The sequence below is a fragment of the Dermacentor andersoni genome, chromosome 4 (genome assembly GCF_023375885.2).
Source record: "Dermacentor andersoni chromosome 4, qqDerAnde1_hic_scaffold, whole genome shotgun sequence".
Taxonomy (NCBI): Eukaryota; Metazoa; Arthropoda; class Arachnida; order Ixodida; family Ixodidae; genus Dermacentor; species Dermacentor andersoni.
The window spans coordinates 29,704,660-29,723,474 of NC_092817.1; the positions used below are offsets into that span (position 1 = coordinate 29,704,660).

General features: G+C 45.0%; 1 protein-coding gene across 4 annotated transcripts in view; it reads right to left on the reverse strand.

Annotated features, from left to right (window-relative positions):
- LOC126536840 (uncharacterized) overlaps nt 1-18,815 on the reverse strand; it is a 271,240-nt gene that overhangs the window by 41,963 nt on the left and 210,462 nt on the right. The gene's annotated exons all lie outside the window — the stretch shown is intronic.

The following is an 18,815-nucleotide window of genomic DNA, read 5'->3' on the forward strand; positions in this document are numbered from 1 at the left end:
TTTGAGAGCGCTAAAAGCGTGGCGCGTCATCAGGCAGTCACGTGGTATCTTTAAAATTTCGCGCACTTTCAAGAAAGGCTGGAAAAAAATTAAACAAGGCAGTTATCTCCGCATAGATGAAGTAATCCGATGTTTCTGAACAAGCGCTACAACTTTTGTATTGAACATCTTTCGAGAGCATTAATATTTAAAAACTTAATTAAGCAATCTTTGCTAATTACCCAGCTTGGCGGATTGAAAAAATATATCATGACGTGCTCCATATGGCTCAGAACAATACTGCGGCAACTGGACACGAGCAGCGCCTATGTTGTTTTTAATGCTCGACCCAAGCTAACTGGAACACACTACAAATATAGCCACAAATCAAAGCGGTAAAACTGCCATGACGCACATCTACGAATAACATATCTTAAGCGTTTTAATAGCGCGGTGAATGGGCGAGAGAGTATACGCTCTAGTGATCTTCTACAACGTGTACGCCAACGCTGGCCTGCGAGAGCCTGCGAGAGTGCGCTTTAATGGCATCAAAAATGATTCAGGAAGACAGCGGCATTAATGGCCGTAATTAAAGCAGAGAAAACAATTGTTGTCAAGATAACTCTTTTTTTTATTGTGATATTATTGTTATTAGCATCACTGCTTGAGTGGTTGTTTGCTATGAAATATTGTTCACATTATCGCTCGACAGCGTTTTTGTATTCTCGTCTTGTTATTTTGACTTGTATGTGACAGCGTAATCTTGTTATAACTATGTTGTATAGTATGTTATATGTGGTACGTTGCAGGTGTATGTTGTATGTACCACATATTAAAGAGCCAAGGAGCACTCGGCGCCGTGTTTGTGCGCCAATATTAATTTGAATCAAGTGAATAATTAAATTTCAAAAATGAGAGTGACGAGTGACGATATTCTTCTAGACTATCGTCACTGCGCTCGAAGTACCGATTGCGAGGTGTAAACAAAATTATTAAAAAAACAGGAGAGTGAATTCAATATGGCTATCGGTGGTATGTTTAAAATGATGGTAAGGCATATTACCTGTAAGCAAGTGGGCAACTCTGCCACCCAGTTATTACATCCTTCATTTTTAAAAGCGCGAATATCCCCTATAACGAGAGAACCAGGAGGGGGAAAATGGAGGGAAAGTCGGGAAGTTACCCAATGTAAGCATCGGCTGACTATACTGTGCTGGGGAAAGCGGTAAATGTAGGGAACAGAAGGGAAGAAATAGAGAGATAAAAAGTCACATGATAATGCGATTCAACGTGCAACAAGTTTCAAAGTAAGTCGCGGAATTCACGAGTGTTTAGGAATGTGAGCAGAGTATTTAAGGCCCTAAGTACGTGGGGACAAAGGAACACTGTAAGATGCAAGGTTTTCGTATTATGGGATAAGCTGAGATGTAATTACCCAGACATACGCTGGAAGTCGACTGGGATCAGAGATCAATCAGCGTACCTTTTGTTTTCAGCGCTCCTCTCCATCCTACCTCTTTCACCTCTCTATTCCTCTGTTGCGCTACACGATAGTAGGGTAGACAACCATATAGTTTTCTTATGAACGCCCTCTGCCTTTCTTTCTTTCTTTCTTCCTTTCTCTATGTCTCTATTTCTTTTCTTCTTTCTTTTTTTCTTTCTTTCTTTATGCTCAATGTACCCGTTGATTTACTATACTCAAGTGTATACAAGAAAACACGCTTCGGTGCAAGAAAATTGGATAACAGTGCCCCAGGCTTCGAACTTCGAAAAGAGAAAGAACGTTTCTCTAAACATTACGACACTGCTTACACCCACAGAACAACCTCTGTCATTCTAAATGCACTTTCCACCGCGCCATCGGCTGTCGGAGGGCGTTTTCAGATTCCTCGTCTTCTCACTTTTCAAGCAACTTTCGGAGAGTTATACTTCAAGCGACTGTCTATGTTTTTAATTTCTAACAGGAAACGCTGCGCTGCTTTCAAATGACGCGCCGTATTACAGCTGAGCCCCTGCAAAAAGTGCGCAGCTCGGAAGACAATGAACGCTTAGCTGACGTTGATGATAATCGTTAGTGGCTGCTCGGATCGGAGGCTGCCAAGCGTGGCTGAGTAAGTGGAACAAGATGAATGCTCCTTCGTGGCGCTGCGCCTATGGGGCCTGAGCGCTGGAAAAATCGGCGCACGAAGGGGTAAGGGGCGGCCAGCTTCAAGATGCGCGTTTTAATGCGAGCTGACACGTGAACTAGGCCCTCGGCGATTTTGCATAAAGGGTGAGGCGCTCCTGGTGGCCGAGCTACGCCACGGAGTTTTCAGTTTTCAGAACCGCTGTGGCTGTTCTCTCTCATATTTTTCTTTCGTCTTGTTCTTTCGTTCCATGCACATGCTGAGAAAGGAGAGAAGTGAAGCAGAAGATTACTGCGAGAGAATGCAAGGTTTTACGACGCAACTTCTAGTCCTAAATACGCCGAGGAAAATTCTTGGCTTAACTTTTACAAGGAAACTGACCGGGGCAGAGGGCCTTGCTGCGCAGTTTTGGAGATTTAATAAGCGCGGAAATGTAGGGGATGGCCTTTGTCTTAAGTAAGCGACAGTGTTTGATAGTCATATTGTAGTTGGTAACTCACCGCACGAAAAAATATTCAGTGGATATCAAATGACGCCAGGAGCCAGACACAGCTGAGCGTTTGTTTTCTTTACAAGCGTCATTGTCATACAGTTTCACGAAAATTTTTCGGACACGCGGGAATCTTAAGATCGCAAATATATATATATATATATATATATATATATATATATATATATATATATATATATATATATTTCAATAATACCTACGCTTTACGATGACCCACCGGCAATGCCATCCAGGAGGTCGTTTTCAAAATCGTTTTGCCCTTCGGTGAATTCACTCAAGGCTTACATAATCGCGTACGCACGCTGGCACGAAACATTTTACGTATGGGTAAAGCCAGGAGCAGTGGCCACGATCACAGCTCTTGACCGTAATGTACGCGCACGAGAAGCCTCTATGGCGGCGGCCGCATGCCAGCGCAGTGAAGCGTAAAAGAAAACCGTAAGTACAGGGCTTGTGTGCTGAGCTTTGAGTGTACGTCAACGCACTGTAGGTAGCAAAACAGTAGCTGGAGTTACTACTCTGTGTCTCCCATACCTAGCACGTTTAACAGGCAACAAAAGAATGAGAAAGAGACCGAACACCCGTAAACATTCCTTACCTTTAGGTAAGCTTCGAAAGATCTTGCAGTGCTCCCGAACCTCCTTGCGCACTTGTTTTGCTTCAGCTTCTATGTTTTCAATTGCAGTTGACCCATGAGTCGTGTAACCACTAGTTCTGTGGAATGTCTTGCGCTGTTGTCATGTACAACTCCATGTTCGGAGTGACGGTCTCAAATGTATGACGCTCTGGACTTTGAAACACGTGATTCGTCGTCTTTTACGGGCAGATAAACACATTTTATAATTTTCTTTTTCAGTAACAGCCCATATATAATAGTACGTTCATGGATTCAGGAATAAGTAGCCTGTTTACTTTAATAAAGCTTTCTTTAAAGGACGCTGTACTGCAGGAAGACAGCTTAAATGAGCAACTTGGCGGTCGCATGTGAGTGGTGAGTCTACTATTGCCCTAAGGCAACTAACACATTGTGTTCCTATTGTTCGTTTATAGTAGAACAGCTGTACTAACTACAAGATTTCGCTCGCGCCTTAATCCTACACAAACCAAAGTATCAGTACTGCCACGTTGAGTTTAATACCTCAAAATTGTCATTGTACCCCGGGAAACCTAACGCAAAGCCCATGCCAGCGTTTTTGATGTGCTCGAAGCTTGCCGTATAGTGAATAGTACACGAATGTACTCCCCATGAACATAATAAAAGTGGACAAGCTATTATATTTTTTCTTGGTGAAGAATGGCGTTTGGGCTTTGTGGGCAATACCATTTTACACTTCGAGAAATCTTTGACAATAAATTTTGCATTTCAGAGGCTTCAAATCTATTCTGCTCACTCTAGGGATATAACTATCTGCGCTTTGAATTCGCGAGCCATCGCAACAATTTTTTTCTCCCGGAGTACTAGCGTTAATATCTTTTGTCTTTTCCAAACCTTCTTTGCAAACGCGTACAAAAGAATGCGTCATGCTAAGCCGGCGTCTCATACCATACTCGCATAGCACTCATCTCATAAGTTCTCTAAAGTTTTGACTACTCTCGACACGCGTGTTCGCCGGTGCAATAGTTTTGCGTGGCGCACCCGTCTGCTGCGCGCTCTCCGCGCGCTTTGAGGAAGGCAAAACACGTTGCGTAATCCGGTGGGCGGCCGCCGAGCTCTAGCGGGCTGCACGGGCGCATCTGCGTGGGCTTTCATGCAGGCCCTCCATGCGCGCCACAGTGCGAGTGTTTTGTTTTTCGGGCGTCGGGTCTTTCGTGAATGCTGCCGAGTACGCCTGAGAGGCCAGAAGGAGAAAACACGAGAGGGTCTCCGCGTAGGAAAACAATTTGTGCGGCGCTAAGAACCACCAGTCGGGAGAAAGTTGAGACGGGGCGTTATGACCGGAGAAGGTATCACGATCCCCTAATGCTGGAATCCCTGCATGTACCCGGGGGCAGGTTAGGTGTCCCAGTACATAGTTTCATTAGGGATAGCGCAACCATTCCCGAACAATGAGGGACATGGAAGCGGACGAGCGAAAGCCTGTATACAACAAACGAGTCACTGCGCTGTCGTTACAACAATTGCCGATAAGATGCCCATCGCCATCAAAAACAAACAATGGAGCTGAAGTCGGTGAAACGGGAGAAAGGAAGCTGGCAGTGAAGGAAAAGAAATAATATAAAGCAAATTAATCCAACGAGATAAAGCGAAACAGGCGTGGAGGTTGAGAAAAAGAGTGAACGAGTGCACATAATAACCTAATGGCAAATCAATTCTGCGGAAGCCCACAATGTGGACGGATGTTCGCAAAAGGAAAAAAAAAATTCAGCCAACGTACTGTAGCACGAATCGACAAAGGAAACCGCAAGGAGGCCATCGGGTGGATGACAACTTTTCTCTTTCATAATAATGCACTCTGCTATAGACCGTTTATTTGAGGGCGCCGCCATATTGCGATCATAGCGCCGTCTATCGTCCGGCGCCATGCTGCCATGCGGTGTCACGCAGGAGGGTGCAGAGTGCACCTGCTGTCAGCGACAAGTGACACGTTTTCGCGTTTTCCCGAAAGGGCTCAACATGCTTTTGTGACCAGGCAACTTCTTAGCGTGTCCTTACTAAACTTTCAGCTTTGATGTAGCCACCACATCAAACAGCGACGGGCCTATAGAGGCGTCGCCACAGCTCTGCCCGCGATCGAAATAGGAGGCGACTCAAGTATGAACATTGTCGATACGTAACATACATGCAGCGTGTTATTATTGTATGTCTTGTCTTGAACTTTCTTGTGGTATGTGCAACGCCGTGTGGCGCACCAGCGTACATCCGAATCCAGGTAACTAGCGAAGCTCCGAGGGAAGACGTTTTGCTAGCTTTCGTGCTCCTAAAGTTTTCACGTTACAATCTTTTTAAGCGTAGTTTACCTGGCACCCCGGCACAAGCTTTAAAAAATAAAGAACTGTAAACTAACTCGACCGCTAGGGCCGTAACATGAAGTACTCGATAAAGCAACCTGGTGACAGTGGCCACAAGTATGCGACGATCAACCGCACGCGCGTGAAGCGGTGAAAAAATCTGCGCACTGCTTGTTAGAGGGCCCCTCGCCAACTCGAGAGATAGCTGAAAAACGAACAAATCTACCTGTAAAAGCAACTTTTTTTTCTCAAGTAGTAAAGTGCGCTATGCCTCAACTCTACCACTCTGCCACACAGAAGCATGAAAGAGCCCATGTGAATTAGGGGCGGCCGGCACACGGTAAGCGTGGCTTTGGATGCGAAAAGAAACAGAATACACCTTCATTCTTTTTTTTTTGTAGGCACGTACTGTTTTCCTAATACGACCCCGGTCAACAGTCACAAGGGTGTTGGTTGCCAAGCATGATAATCTTAGAACACATGAACGGAATAACTTTAACGTGTGTGCACGAAGAAACAGTTGACTGCGTCCATTTGCACGTGATCAACTCGAATATTCTCGTTCATATTCCAGTCTAATCATGGATGCCGAGTTCGTCGCTGTGCGCTCACTGGAAACAAGATATTCTGAACATACACGCGGCGCAGCTGATGGCGTCAAGTTTTTTTTCCGTTTATGCTGGCAATCCAAAGCCGACGCTTGTGTGCAGCCGTAGCGGCGGAATCCACGGAGTCGCCAAGGCGGAAGATGCAATTCGCGTTAGCTTCCGAAAGTTAATTTTTGCAGTCCAATACATCACAGTGGTAGCCCGTTGACCGTGAGTCACCTGACATTGCAGCAATCGCAGAAGACCACTTTAGAAACCCACTAGTTCCCAATGACACCGCTGCCGTTCCAAGCTACCGCTGGGAGAAGGGGCGATCCACACATACCAATGCGAGGAGGAGAGCGGCGCGGCACGCTGGTTCGAGGCTATGTTCCTTCTCGTGGATAAAACGGTCTATGTGTGGTCATCATTTCATGCTTCATCTTTGTTAATCCAGAATTCCGATGACACCAGCCGTCGACGAAGGGCAATGAAAGCATTGTTACGAATGATTCTGAAGGGCAACAAACTTTCACAAATGGCTTTAGCACTGACTGGTGTTAACTTGCGTCGATAGTTGTGATCGGGCATTCTTTCAACGTCCCCTTTCTCATTTGGCAGTGTAGGGCAAAAAACAGCAAGTTCTGTTCTATAGCCTGCCTCCATTTCTTTCTGTATTTTTTCGTATCTCTCTCTCCCTATTCGTTGTTGTCGTATGGAGTACTTGCGTGGCCATAATTGTCTCAAGGTTTCTTCTTTAAATGTTCGGCACTATAGCTTTTACAGGTTCACCAACGAAGGAAAATAGGGCACCAATGTCCTTCACGAACTAGTGTCGTCCTTCTTCGTTTGTTGTTGTTGTTCTTAATTCATCTAACTCGCTCTGTACGGTGCATAATATTCGCAGATGAAGCCCCCGACTAGAGGCACTTTTATCGACGATCTCGTGGGCGCCGCTATGTTTAATCACGTGGTGACGCATTCATTGTTTGCCTCAGCTATTTCCGTTGCCGAAGTGTTTAAAATAGATGTGCGTGTCGATGACCCGGTGCGCTTCAGAAGACCTCTGTTTTGGCGGATATCGTGGACGATGATAGAGTGGACGACACAAAACTTAAGCCACAGCTTCAGAGAGAGAGAGAGAGAGAGAGAAGGGAAGACGGAAAGGCAGGGAGGTTAACCAGACTGAGTCCAGTTTGCTACCCTACACGTGGGGAGGGGAATGGGGAGTGAAAGAGGGAGAGAGAGAACTTAGGTGTAGGATGTCTACAGTCGGGCACTCAAGTCTGTTGCCCTCAGGTAGCGAAAAAGCGCTCGAACTGCTTTCTGGGCCAATGAACTGTGAGGCCAGGCTCCCAAGATCTTCGCTTCCGTAAATGGCCTGTCATCCAGTCTATTTAAGGCACACTGGAGAGTCTCGCGTTGATTATCGAAGCGAGAACAGTGGCACAGAAGGTGACTGATGGTCTCTTCGCACTTGCACTTAGCGCACATTGGTGAATCCGCCATTCCAATACGATAGCTGTAGGAGTTGGTGAATGCTACTCCTACCCACAGCCGACACAGCAGTGTTGCGTCACGTCGTGGAAGGTTCGTTGGTAATGTAAGTTTCAGTGATTTGTCGAGGCTGTGTAAACGACACTTAGAGTTCTGTGGTGTATGCCAGCAACCTAACGTGATTGTACGAGCGAGATTGCGAAGCTCTCTTGCAGCATCGACTCTGGATAAAGGAGTGTCGGTGAGCCAGCCTGGGCGCGTCGGGCAGCGTCATCAGCGAGGTGATTACCAACGATGCCACAATGTCCCGGCAGCCACTGAAATACGATATCATGTCCTCTTTCAGAAGCGCAATGGCAGGTTTCGTTGATTTGTGACACCAGCTGTTCATAATTGCCACGTCGTAAACTTCGCAAGCTCTGGAGGGCTGCTTTCGAGTCACAAAATATTGCCCATTTGTTGGGCGGTTCTTTTTCAATGTATTCGACAGCAGCGCGAAGAGCGGCCAGTTCAGAGCCTGTAGATGTCGTTACGTGTGATGTCTTAAACTTGATGACGACCGATTGAGATGGTAGAACAACGGCGCCCGTAGAATTTTCCGAAACGGAACCATCCGTGTAAACATGAATTCGGTTAGCGTATGAACAATGCAGAAGTTCCAATGTGATCTGCTTGAGAGCCGAGGTGGTCAGGCTAGCTTTCTTCACTATTCCTGGAACAGCAAGGTACACTGGAGGCTTCTTCAAGCACCACATAGGGGACGGCGTTCTTGTTGCGGGTGAGTGCCTCAAAGACAAAGAGTGCCGGTTAGCCGCAATTGATCTGGAGAACGCTGCCCTGGGTCTTTTCTCAGGCAAGCGAGCGAGATGGTGGTCAGGGACTCTGGATATATGGCGAACATGCACCCGGAGTGCGTCGATATCTATATAGGTCCTTATTGGGTGGTCTCTCGCGGTGGCAATTGTTCCCACGGTTGAAGCATTTCGAGGTAGCCCCAGACATGTTCGAAGGGCTTGGCCTTGAATGCTCTGTAGGACATGGATGTTAGTTTTGTTAGCATTGGACAGCACTGGTGTGCTGTATCGCAAGTATCCCAGGAAGAGCGTCCTGTATAGTTGAAGCATAGATGCCATGGATGTGCCCCGCGTTTTACCGGCAAGAAACCTTAGTATATGGGAGATAGAAGTAAGCCTCTTCTTCAAATATGTGATGTGGGGGCTCCATGAAAGGTCGCTGTCTATAATAACGCCTAGGAATCGGTGAGTTTTTGCGTAGGAAATTGGTTGGTGGTCAATAGAAATGGGGTACCAGGTCATGGGCTTGTGGGTAAAGGCGACTAAGGCGCACTTCTCGGTCGAAATGCTGAGGCCTTGCGCACGCAGGTACGATGATGTTAGGGTCACTGCTTTTTGGAGCCTTGCACGCACCTGGAGACGTGTAACTGCCGAGGCCCATATGCATATGCCGTCAGCATATATGGAAAGGTTTACTGTATGTGGTAGAACGTCGACAAGGCCAAGGATTGCAAGGTTGAACAAAGTGGGGCTAAGAACCCCACCCTGAGGGACGCCACGGTAAGTGTAATGGTCAGCAGTTCGGCCATCTGCACTGTGCACAAAGAAGGATCTTTTGAATAGATAGCTCCGAATCCACCGAAACATGCGTCCACCTACTCCATTATTTTCCAGGGCATCAAGGATGGCTTCATGCGTTACATTATCATAGGCGCTTTTCACGTCGAGGAATAGGGCAACCGATATACGCTTGTGGTGTTTTTCCTGTTGTACAGACGAGACTAGGTCGATGACGTTGTCAATAGAGGAACGGCCTCTTCTAAAACCAGCCATGGCATCGGGGTATACGTTGTGGCGCTCAAGATACCATTCTAGGCGGGTGAGAATCATTCTTTCCATGACCTTCCCAACACAGCTGGACAGCGCAATGGGTCGGTAGGACGCTAGGTCAAGTGGCGACTTTCCAGGTTTCAGGAGTGGTATCAAGCGGCTGGACTTCCACCGCTCAGGAACGACGCCATCATTCCATGACTGGTTATAACATTCCAGCAGTCTGCTTCGGCCATCTTCACCTAGGTGGCATAAAGCTGCGTAGGTGATGCCGTCTGGTCCTGACGACGATGAGCGCCTGCATGAGGCCAGAGCAGCGTCCAATTCCTCAAGTGAGAAGGACACATTCAATTCTGGGAAGCGTGTCGCAGGAACCTCACCCAGAATTTCACTATTGATGGTGACCACACTGCCCGCAATCTTCACACAGAAATCTTCGGCTATATCGACCTGTGAGCGGCCTTGATGGAGGGCTAGGGCTGAGAATGGGTGTCGTTGCTGTGGAGACGAGCCAAGGCCGCGCACCGTCCTCCATATGATAGACAGTGGCTTGCGGGGGTCAAGTGATTCGCAGAACGTCTTCCACCGTTGTTCCTCCAACCTGTCCATACGACGTTGGATTTTCTTCTGTATACGTCGAGCGACTCTAAGGTCATGAATTTACTTCGTGCGCCTGTATCGCCTCTCGGCTCTTCTGCGAATCGTTCGAAGTCGCTCAAGTTCCATGTCAAAATCCGTACGTTTTTTAGCGGATGTAAATGTGTACTTAGACGATTCCAGTACACTTGTAATAAGGTTTTCAATGGTGCCGGTAAATCGTTCTTTGCATGCCTCTTCCACCTTTGTCTTATACGTTGACCACCTTATATATGCTTGCCGGGAGGTACAAGAGGAGAAGCTTCCAAATCCAGTGATACTTAAGTAGGTGGGAATATGGTCACTACCATGAGTCTCGATGTCAGAGAACCATCGAACATTTTGACCAAGTTGCCGTGACACGAAGGTCAAGTCTAAGCAACTGCTATAGTTCTAACCACGCAAGTACGTCGGACTGCCATCGTTCATAATGTTAAGTTCGTGGTCGGAAGCAAATTCCACAAGTTTCCGGCCCCTGGAATCTATTCTGGAGCTTCCCCAAGCCAAGTGATGAGCATTAAAGTCTCCCGTGATAATCCAGGGTCCAGTAGTCGCCGTCAGGATGTCTCGCAATCGGTCGCCGTCGAACCGACTATATGGGGATATGTAGGCGCCGATAAGGGTGAAGGCCACTTTATTCTTTGTAATGCGGAGACACACGTATTGGTTTCCATCATGAGGCTGCACTGAGTGGGTGATGTAAGTCAGTTCTGTACGGATGTAAACAATTACTTTGCTTGATTGCCCGCACGTCGACGCCATAAAGGCTTCGTATCCAGAGAGTCTTAGCGCTTTTGACACGTTCGGTTCACATATTACCACTACAGGAAATCGGTTCGTGAAAACGTATTGGCGGAAACATGAAATCCGTGATTTAAGTCCTCTGGCATTCCACTGGAAAATCGTCGCGCTACGCACTTCATCACGGAGTGAAGGCAGTGGAAGAGCCATTGTGATTATGCAAGATTTGCAAGCACTGGGCTCAGGGCATCCAACACTTGCACTGCGCTTCGAGCTGTTGGCGCATTCGAGTTGCCCACAAGCGTGCGAATGGCATTTATCAAAGACTTGAGCATTGTTACAATTCGGCGGTCATGCTCTGTCAGCTCATCTGGGTGAGGGGTGGAGCATTGTGGTGCCTTTCCTTGTTGGGGTTTTTCCACAGGGCTTATCCTTGGCAGTGGTGGCCATTCCTCATTCACGGCAGTCTTTTCGGATGCTCCGTTATCTATACACGGTTTGGAAACATTCTGCACTGAGGTTGGAGCAGATTCAACAGCAAGAGGCTGTGCGGCACGCGTATTCTTTGTGCGGAGAGCAGAATTTCTTGATGAGCGTCTGCGACGAGAACGACGTCGCATGACGTCAGCAGCTGCTTCACGATGAGTCGACCGGTCCCTCACCATTTTCTTCAATAGGGAGAGTTCTCGCTTACGCGTATTCTTTGTGCGGAGAGCAGAATTCCTTGATGAGCGTCTGCGACGAGAACGACGTCGCCTGACGTCAGCAGCTGCTTCACGATGAGTCGACCGGTCCCTCACCATTTTCTTCAATATGGAGAGTTCTCGCTTACGCGTATTCTTTGTGCGGAGAGCAGAATTCCTTGATGAGCGTCTGCGACGAGAACGACGTCGCCTGACGTCAGCAGCTGCTTCACGATGAGTCGACCGGTCCCTCACCATTTTCTTCAATATGGAGAGTTCTCGCTTAACTCTAGGACAATCCTTTGATGAGGCATCGTGGGGCCCTTGACAGTTCGGACACTTATAAGCTTTTGCCTGGCAGTTGCCTGCAGAGTGTTGTGCTGCACAGCGGGAACATATAGCAGACTTTCCACAGACGGCGCTCACGTGGCCGAATTTCTGACAGTTTCTGCACTGTAGCGGCTTGGGAACAAAGGGCCGGACAGCATGTCGAAAATGACCTACCTTCACATGCGATGGAAGGCAGTCACCTTTAAAGACAATTTTCACGCATCTGGAAGTTCCGAGACGGGCCACCTGTAGTATGTGGGTCCCATGATTGGCAGGCTTTATCAAAAGTGGTAAATCCTCGCCTGAGATGGCCGCATCAATGTCATATATGACGCCTGTAGTAGTCTCTTTTCCCATCGGGATGATGGTACGGACGTTCATGCCACCGAGAACAGTGACAGCTCGCAGAGAATCTAACGCCGACGCTTGGGCGACGTCTACCGCGACAATATTCTTCCGAGGGTTGACTCGTACGTCCTCAATGCCATTTGGCAACAGTCTCTCGAGTTCAACCGATGCAACTTGCCTGTTGAGGAACCTCATGTTGTCGGAGGGTAGCACAGGTAAGAAAAGGATGGTGTACTTTGGCGAACTTTGCGGAGTCCTCATAGTAGATGTGTCCACAGAGGCCCCAAGCATCCGCCGCTTTGCTTTCTTACTCAGGACAGTCACGTAGTCGTCGTCGGAGCTGTCGTCGCTCTCGGTCGAGTCTATCAGGGTAGCCTCGCTGTCGCTCGAGAGGCTGTTCCGCTTCCTTGAGGCTGCCGACGCGGGCGCCGCTGCATCAGGTGGGAGTGCGGGTGGCTCCACTTCCATTCCCGTCGGGCAGGGAACAGTGTTGCCCGGAAGAAAGCGAGAATTACCACAAAATACTGGTGACAGAGAACAAACACTCAGCAACAGGATCACTTCGTCGTCGTCGTCCTCCACAGCTTCAGAGGGCATGTAAGCGCTTTCGGTGCTCATTACTCTTTGCCGAAACAGTGCGGCCGGCGTATACGGTGCCTAATGTGTACTAAAAAGTGGGGCTAGAAATGTATTCCAAGCTGTTAAAGCTGTGCGCTTATTAACTAAATCAGGATCAGCGTGTTCTTTATTTGGCAAACACTTTGAAGTAGTGGCTTGTCATGTTCATGGCTCAGTAAAGTTCGTCAGTGCGGTCACTATCTGATTCTTTATTTTCTGCTTAATTGATCGCGGGTATGCTCACTTGCGATACAATGTTCTGACTGCGCACAGGGCTTGGAACGTAGATGTTCTGCACTTTCGGATAGCTTGTAGCACCGACGTATTCTCGCTTGTTCACAGGTTTACTCTGTGGACCGCCACGAAATGTTCAGTTTCGAACATTTCCATCTAGTCACCGTCACCCATGCTTCGGCGCATTGATTTATGTGAACGCCCATTCACGTATTCTTGATACGGCGCCGACATGGTGCACACATTTAAGCGTGCGAGTTGGGGTAGATGCGTGCATACAACGTGCGAGAAACTTCCTACGACAGGAAGCGGCGCCACTCCCTTTGTTACTGAGTAACGAGCGGTACTCCCTCTTGCCGACGTTCTAGGGTTGCAGCCTGAACGGACAAGGCTTGTTGGACAAGGCTTGTTTTAAGGCTTGTTGCGAGGCTTTCAGCGATGCTAGTTAAAAGCGGTAACGGGAAACCTGCGAGCTTCGACCTGGCTACTTGCAATTCGAAACTTGCACGTGAAGCTCGCAGGTTTCCCGTTACCGCTTTTAACAAGCATCGATGGAAGCCTCGCAACAAGCCTCAAAAGACAGCAATCAGCAGCTGCTCATCCTTACAAAAATGACTGTAGACTGTCTATAGAAAGTCTATAGAATTTTTATAGACGACCTTGCCTTTCTACAGATTTGGACTTTTGTTGATACAAAGTCTATAGACTGTCTATAGGCGAAAGTCGATAAAGTTTCTATTTCATTTTGTCTATTCGCAGTCTATAGACGGTCTATAGAAAAAAGTCGATATGGTGTTTGTTTCTTTTTTGTCTACTTCCCCTCTGTAGACTACCTATAGACAAAAGTCGATACAGCCTCTATTTTTTCTGTTATTTGTCTATAGACTTTCTATAAACGAAAGTCGATAAGATTTCTATTTCTTTTTGTCTATTCGCAGTCTATAGATGGTCTATAGAAAAAAGTCGATAAGGTGTTTGTTTCTTTTTTCTCTACTTCCCCTCTGTAGACTACCTATAGACAAAAGTCGATCAGGCTCTATTTATTTTTCTCTATTATTTATCAATAGACTTTCTATAGACGAAAGTCCATACAGCCTCTATTTATTTTCTCTGTTATTTGTCAATAGAAATTCTATAGACGAAAGTCGATAAGATTTTTATTTTTTTGTATATTCGCAGACTATAGGCGGTCCATATAAAAAAGTCGATACAGTCTATTTATTGTTCATTCTTTGTCTTTAGACTGTCTATAGACGAAAGTCGATGATATTGTATATTTCATGTCTATTCATTCCCACTCTACCTAGTTCTTCACAAACACGCACCTGCACACATTCACATACACCGCACCCACCATATATATATATATATATATATATATATATATATATATATATATATATATATATATATATGTATATAGATTGCTGCGCGACCGGCGGCTCGAGTCACATTGCGTGTAATCGCGGGCTTCTTCACGCTCGGACAGACATTTCTATGGAGCTCGTATTGAGCAACAGAAAGCTGTATCGGGAGTTTCTAATGTTGCTCTACAATTTTATCATTGAGAATATTCATCTAGTTAACATAATTGAGAATTTAAATAACACTAATTATCTAATCAGGGGAATGCAAAAAAATAATCTGAGCATCTCCAAGCGATGGCAAACAACATTACCTTGGTTCTCTCCAGCTACGTAGCATTTGCATATGTTAAAGTCTGGTTCAAATTAAGTGAAACATCCCGTATACTTCTTTGCAATTCGAATTATTCTCCACAGTTTCCTATATCACCGCCGATGAAGTCCATAGGGTGGGACGTCACCAGAGGTCGTGTTAACTTGCGCGAACAGCCCGTATACCGATTGTGGTAAGGCGTGAGGTGAAGTAGAAAACAGCCGATACTGTAAAATTCTTATTGCTTCAGGTTTCCATGCCGTCTATGGATTGACAATAGACAAAAATCGTTAATCTGGGCCCAACCCGTGTACGCTGTAACCAAACTCGGGTACCGGTAGATTATACGGAGCTGCATGTGATATAAGTCACTGAAGTTGTATACTGCTGAGATTGCTGTAGAGCCTATTTGTAGACTCTAGTATACACATAGCGTATACATCCGCATTTGTTGACCACATGATATGATCTACGTAGTCGCTCTCGGCAATCCCAAGACAGTCTTCACGGTTGTCATAGCATGACTTTTGCGGCAGTAGAATAAAGAAAGCAAAACGCCGATGCAATTGTGATACTAGATGGTATGAACGCCAACTTTAGCTACAAGCGGATTCCAAACAGGCATCAAGCTAACAGCACAGAGACTCGTAATGTTTGCAGCTGACAACGCGGACTTTGTGAGTGTGCGATGAACGGATGTCGCGCATGTGGTGTGCGCGTTGTTTGTCGTCCGATCCTCAGATACTTTTCACATTGTCTTCATATCTCAGCTGCATCACTAACATCGCGCGGTTTTTCGTTGACTGATATCCTGTACTAGAACCTCATCAAAGTTTCTCATTCACTTAAAATATGTGCCCAATTCTCTGAGCCCACCCAGTATTTCGCAATTTCGCAGGCGGTGTGCCTGCGCGGCCACTCATATGCGTACCTCATTGCCGTACTGATAGCTTTGACCTATCATCAGAGCGAAAAATTAGCACCAACGTACGTGCGGGCATGACATTTGGCGATACGCTGGAAGATGTGCTACAAATGCGCTGTATTACAATGCAACAACCTGGAGGGCCGTGTAACGGCTTTTACAAACAGCGCATTCATCCATGCGGGCGTTCCAGTCTCATACGATAGCCCAAAGCGTTTTTACTACTGAAAGTGTGGCAAATGTATTCATCTCGAAGTATGAGAAAAGAGACATCGCAGACTGTTCTAAGCGGAAATAAACTGCAATTCTTAACGTGACTGTTCATAACTGCAGTCACTATGCTGAGCATGTTCGTTCGGCACGGGCATATTGCATCAACACCTGAAAAATGTGCACAGTCCAGCCGGGTATCTTTGTTTCAACAATTACTACTATAGGAATAGCTTGGGATTCTCGCATTTCTTTTATTTTTATAAGTACACTGCGTGTCACATGAACCTGTTTTGAAACGAAACGTACCGTTGCTGGCACCGGCGACCATTACGGTTGTCTAACTGCTTATCATACTGTAATATAACGAAACATCATAATGGTACTGATTCAGATTGCCATGTAGTCTTTAGTCAGAGGTAAACAAAGTTAACTAAGGCATAAGTGATGAGAGCAAATGATATAGAAAACTACTATTGAACCGTAATAATAACTAATTGAATAGTTTTCCCTCACGTTGTTGCATTTGCTTTACGTGTGTGTCTCTGTGTCTTTGTCTTCCGTGCTGTACTCGTGTGGCCATCAATTACGAACTTGCCCAAGCCCTTCTCAGCTTTATTAAACAAGGGATTCAAGTCAGTTGAATCTAATACTGCATGTCAAGTGACTGACGTGTTATACGTTTTATCTAAATATTATGGACTGGAAGTACTTGGCAAGCATTAAACCACAATATTTTTTTTATTGCACTTAAGCTGCGGGCGTCATAGATTGCCAGAAAATTTTCATGAACACAGCAAGGAAAGGCTTGGAAAAAGATCGGGAAATTTTAAGATGGCCACATAGGTATGCTGTCTTGTTATATGTCATACAAAGTTTCCAGAGAGTCTCTGTGTTAAATATATTTTTAAAACCTTTCACTTCACAAAAATTGAGGGAAATTGGTTCTATTTATTGAAAAAAAAAGAAAGTCAAGCATACTGACAAGGCATTTCTTACTCAATATGTTTTTTTTTTTTGCATTAACTAAACTTCCTGAACCTCGATAGCCTAGAAAAAATTTTAATCTTTCAAAGCACCTTAAATAATTTACTGTGATAGAATTCATTCGAACTATACTATCAGTTCTGCTTCCTAGGAAGTGCATATTTGTCGTGCCATGGCACAAAGTGCTCGTGTGGTATTTCGGGTGCTCATGTGGTATACCTAACTTTGAAACCTGTTAGCATGCCCAGGAGGCCTCATTACCTGTAAGAAACTAAGTGACCATATCAATACAATCAATCCATCTGCCTTCTGTTGAAGTTATAGCCAATAACCCATTCATTTAAGAGTAGGAGAAAGACATTTAAATGTGTATTAAGCAAAATAAATTACAATCTTTGGCATGATACTGTGAATACTCCAGTCACGTCTTCTGAGCATATCCCTCTGCACGGGAATACTTAACTACCAGCCAAAAAAATGTACAGACAGTCCAACTGGGTAACGTTTCAGCAATAAATATAGATATCATTTGGGATAAGTACATTAATGCATCATATATGAACTTGACATAAAAGGGAACGCACTGTTGCTGGCACGAGCAGCAGTTGTGACTGTTTAATTGTTCACCATACCATAAAATAAAACATTGTATAATGGTACTGATTTTGTATTGACAAGCAGCCATTAGTCATAGTTAAACCGCATGAAGTATTGACTTATATGGTTTGAGCAAGTATATTAAGCTGCTTAATGAACATACAAAGAATACACACTTGTTATTTTTGTCTCATATTGCTGCATCTACTTATTTCCAGCATACACCTGCATCACCTTTGGGTCCAATGACCAGGCGACCTGGCGACCATGCTTGCCAAGGGGAAGTAGTGTAAATATTTAGTCTCTTTCCATAATAGCATAAGACATGTATTTTAAGAAATTCATCTATTATATCGTGCAATAACAACAGTTAATTCATTGCCGGTGCATTTGTTTTCTTTTTTGCACTGCATGATTCAGCACTCAATTGTTTCTGTTTAACCAACATATATGAAAGTACAGCTGATTCAGGAGCATTATTAATCTACTAACGTTAATGCATAAGTGCAGATGAAAAGCAACAGGTGCACATACATAAATACATTCAAAATGTTTTGCTACCACATCTAACCAAAAATGTAAACTAACTTGTATATAGCAGATAGCTATGGACTTATGGCCTTATACACTCTTCGTAGACTTGTCTATAGAACGTCCGTGTCTATAGAATAATGAAAATTTATGTTTGTTGACAAATGTCTGCAGAATATCATAAAAAGTGTATAGGAATATATAGTTCTGTTTTTTATTGACTGAAGTCTATAGAATGTCTATAGACTATATATAGGCATCTTATAGATCTGTCTATAGACTGGTCTATAGGAATAGTCTATAGATAGTTTATAGACATTCGTCTATAGACATTCTATCGACTTCAGTCTACAAAAGTAGAACTGTAAGCCTATACGCTTGTCCATAGACATTCTGCAGACAACTGTCTACAAACATGAATTTTAATTAATCCATAGACACTCTATAGACAGTCTATAGACAGTCTATAGACAGTCTATAGACTCAGACTTTTTATAGACTAGTCTATAAAAAGTGTATAGCCATAAGTCTATAGACAGTCTATAGACTCAGACTTTTTATAGAATAGTCGATAAAAAGTGTATGGCCATAAGTCTATAGACAGCCTATAGACTCAGATTTCTTAGACTAGTCTATAAAAAGTATGGCCATAAGTTTTTAGACTGTCTATAGACAGTGTATAGACAGCCTATAGACTCAGACTTTTTATAGACTAGTCTATAAAATGTGTATGGCCATAAGTCAATAGACTGTCTGTAGACTAGTCTAAATAAATGTCTATAGACAGTCTATAGACTTCATAGAC